Source organism: Sycon ciliatum, chromosome 7 (assembly GCF_964019385.1).
Source record: "Sycon ciliatum chromosome 7, ocSycCili1.1, whole genome shotgun sequence".
NCBI lineage: Eukaryota > Metazoa > Porifera > Calcarea > Leucosolenida > Sycettidae > Sycon > Sycon ciliatum.
Window position 1 is genome coordinate 31701987 of NC_088649.1, and position 4193 is coordinate 31706179.

Below are 4193 nucleotides of genomic sequence, written 5' to 3' on the forward strand. Positions count from 1 at the left end.
CTTCTGCAGTTCTCCTTCCCGTCAGGGGTACCGAAAGGGGCCTCCTCGCAGTTGTCCTTGCCGTCAGGTCCACGTCATGCAGTTCTCAACTATTTCGCGTACGGGATACTCGTCTTTGTAGTACGCGACATCGGCGTTTACTGAGTGGCATTGGCACAAAGCAGACCGTTGACGGGGTCACGTGTCAAAAAAGTATCAACAACGTGTCGACTACGTGTCGACCAAGTGTATAGCGGTACACTCAGCGGTACACTAATTCTCGTGCCATTCTCGTGTCACAAAACTGGAACATCGAGCACCAGTATGGAAAGGCTTCAGACAGGAAGCCCTTCCAATATCGCCATCAATATCCTGTTTGGCTGTTGTCGCTTCGGCTTATGCGAAAGCTATACATGCTGTGTATATCTACATTGCATTGATGCCAACGCGTACGCGGAAAAGCTTCTAATAATAATAATTACCCATATAAAAACCGCTCTGTGAGCGGTTCTGAAAAACCTCTACTGGTGCAGCCCCGTCGTAAAAGTAAGAAATTAGAACTGGCGCATTGTCCTCCCAAATGTGAACTGATCCACCTAAATCGCGATTGACGGGACCCGAACGCACCAGTAGCACGAGGTTCCTACCTGTGGATGCAGCTGGGGACGCTGGTCCATAGCCAAAGCCAAAGCGGCAAAGGTGGGCTTCGGGGTAGATCTAAGTGTTGTATGGTAACTTGATCAGCGCCGACGCCGGCTGTGATCCTGTGCCCTCCCGACCTCGTGCTACTGGTGCGTTCGGGTCCCGTCAATCGCGATTTAGGTGGATCAGTTCACATTTGGGAGGACAATGCGCCAGTTCTAATTTCTTACTTTTACGACGGGGCTGCACCAGTAGAGGTTTTTCAGAACCGCTCACAGAGCGGTTTTTATATGGGTAATTTCAGTTCTTTTTCTGTTCCCTCCCCCACCCTAGCCCAGCTCCGTAGATAAACATGGTGAGCACGCGCGCGATGCACTGTATGTAGCCATGCAACTACAGTAGCACACTGATACATTCCAGCCCTCTCCACCTCGCTGACCCGCACACAGACACCTTGTGACAAACACGCACATGCATATGGCACACACACACACATGGGCACGCACACACATACATACACACACACGACCCAAACAGGAAATTCTTGATGAACATTGTATAATGCCATGCAAAGCAGTGGCCACCATACTTCAGGAAGTCAGTTGTGAAACAAAAATAATTCAACTACAATGTGTAGGTAAGCTGGCGGCCAAAGCACAACATTGCAAACCGTTTTGATATTCGCCTAAGGATTGCAGTTTGCAGACCACACCATGGAAGCAGTGAATACAGAATTATTGTAATGTCATACAAAGACAAGCAAAGAAGTGGCCACCATACACCAGAAACTTGCAGAAAGTCACATATCCAACAGATAGAGAAGTGAACAGCATCTGGTACAGCCCACACAAAACCAAGCTGACCTGATACTCGTCCGAAGATCGTAACTGGCAGATCCTTTTCAACGATAGCATGCAGGTGTACGTTACACGCATGGACAAAATCTGACCGTGTCACCGGCATACATTGTCATCACATGCATACCCCACAAGTTACACACATGCACAGTAGAAGCACAATAAAAGCAATGGAAAAATATGAAGGGGTTGCTGAAGCATCTTCACACTTCAATTTCAGACTTCGATGTGGTCGTCACGGGGTGATATACCTGCAAGATACAAGTGATACAGAAAGAAAGCATAAGGTCGTGAGGTAGGCTATGAGACACCACAAATGGGTCACCTACATGTATGTTCAGGGCTGGTGTACACACACACGCAGAATTATCATAATCGAGAATTTCCCAAACTACAGAAGAGCAATGAAATCCATTTGCATGCACAGGAGCAATTTTGCAGTATGATGCGCAGCTCGGGAATACACCTGTTGGCAATGGATTACATTCCCATTGGAATTCCCATTCACGTGGGATTCACAGAAGCAATTTGGCAGTGTGCTGCGCAATGCGACACGACCTGCGATTCTGCGTGCGATGCAAACTCGCACAAAATACCATTCACAGAATCACGACAAGACGTCAGCGATGCAACAGCGCCTTGCTGACGTGCCTCAAGTCAAAGCTCAATGAGAATGCGTTTGTCGGTTACAACTGGTACAAATGTACAAGCAATTTCTGAAAATGCTCCTGTGAATCCTGCTTTAAGCAGTGCAGGAATGTCCCTCCTCCGCTCCCCCCCCCCTCCACACCCTCAGGGAACTTGACAAGGAAGGGTGGTCTTCGCGGTTCCCAACATCTATTTGCAGTTTCTGGTCTCCACTATGTCTTTTCAATGGGGATTTGTACGTACCATAAAAGCAAGCCTAAAAAATGAACACCATATTTGCCATTCCCCCACTGGGGAGGATGCGTTCCACAGCTATCCTGACAAGATATTCCGAGAAGCGGTGCTGAGTGCAATGCATTGTGAAACTGAAAAAGCTGACCAAGCCGCGGCATATAACGTCTAAACTTCAATTGTAGTTCGCCAGCTGACTACTTTCAAACTCCATGTAGGTTGGAGTACAGCTGGCTTAGAAGTTGACAACAACGGCGCACGCACATAAGCAATGGCCACCTTACCTGTACTGTAGCAGTACTTCCGAGTTCCCGTATGGGAGTTCCCTCACTGTGTGTGCAATAGCAGCCTCATCGGACCAGTTCAATGCGACGCGGACAGTCCGACACTGAGGAGGACATTGAAGAAGTCAGAGACAGGGAGAATGGTTGATTTACAATTCAACTAGCAAGGCTGCACACCCACGAAATTCCACTCACCATTGTGCCGTCCTTCTTGGAATGCAGAAATAACGCTTCCTCTCGAGAACGCAGCCTGTGACAGAGAAAAAGGAAGGAGCATCGCCATCGGCATTGGTCCTCTGCTATCACCGATTGCCGAGTTGCACAGTTCACTCTAACAAGACTGAGGATGTTCAAGAACTCCCCATCCATACCATTATTGGAGTAAGAGGAAAGGTCAGATTGCCTAGTTCCTAGGGCCTAGCATTCCTGGATGCCACGATGTGCTGCCCCCCCCCTCCCTTCTACTGCCTGGAAAGGGCAACACATGTGACAGCGTTCACCAGTGCAATCGGAGGAGAACATGGGAGAAGGCAAAAAAGGGCAACACACATGAATCCCTTATAAACAAGCAGTGGCAACTCTAGCACCAGCAATGTTGGACTTACATCCCAGCTATTGCCGCCGGATTCAGCGGCTTCTTCTTCTTCGTCTCCCATCTTGGAAGCACTCCTTCCCGTAAGTTCAGTCCTGGGATCGGGAGTACAGTCGGAGGAGGGCGTCGGAAAAGGCAAAAAGGCAACACACATGATTCCCTTATAAGCAAGCAGTGGCAACTCTGGCACCAGCAATGTTGGACTTACATCCCAGCCATAGCCGCCGGATTCCCACGCTTCCTCTTCGTCGTCTTCCAGTTCCCAGGTTCCATCTTGCAAATACTCCTTCCCTTAAGTAAGTGCAGTCCTGGCCTGGGTGGATGCGCAGTACATTGACGATGGCGGAGATGGAGCAGGTCAGGGAGCCCTACAGGGTCCCGAGAGCAGATTGTGGCCAAATTCGGGACGATGCTGGACGCCAGTCAGTATGAAGTAGCGAATTGCGGACCGCCACGTAGATTGGGGTCGCGGGGTCATAATCCATGGGCACTACTCGTACGTTGCTCCAAAAAAGGGCACTGCAATGTTCCACAGTTGCTGTTAGCGGTCGCCAAAGGCACTTGGTAGGCCGGTAATTGGGTCACGTGTCAACAAAGTGTCAACAACGTGTCAACAACGTGTCGACCACGTGTCTTTAGCGGTACACTAATTTTGGTGTCCCCAAACTGAAAACATCGAGCACCAGTATGGAAAGGCTTTAGACAGAAAGCCTTTCCAATAATAATAGTGCTTTTCGCGTCCCTCAAAATATGCTGAAAAAGTGCTCTTTTTTCAGTGAAAACCGGCAAAAAAGTGCTCTTTTTTCAGTGAAGCATAGCCATGATACATGTTCAGATATGAAACCAAGCTGAGAAATGAATACGTACTCTTCCATTTATGGGTCCACGAAAGGCAAAACAGGAAATAAAGTTCAAAAAACCTACTTTTTAGAGCATTGTGTACACCGGGTACAAGCTTCA

At 48.6% G+C, this 4193-nt stretch overlaps 1 long non-coding RNA gene across 2 annotated transcripts; it reads right to left on the reverse strand.

Annotated features, from left to right (window-relative positions):
- Positions 1–1294: 1294 nt before the first annotated feature.
- LOC135820666 (uncharacterized) lies at positions 1295–3703 on the reverse strand. Of its 2 annotated transcripts, XR_010554173.1 has the most exons (4): positions 3247–3703; positions 2837–2891; positions 2642–2745; positions 1295–1729 (listed from the first exon to the last, which is right to left on the reverse strand). It is a non-coding gene; the product is annotated as an uncharacterized LOC135820666 (long non-coding RNA). The 2 variants fall into 2 exon arrangements; XR_010554172.1 differs by lacking the exon at positions 3247–3703 and having other exon boundaries at positions 2837–3064.
- Positions 3704–4193: the final 490 nt, after the last annotated feature.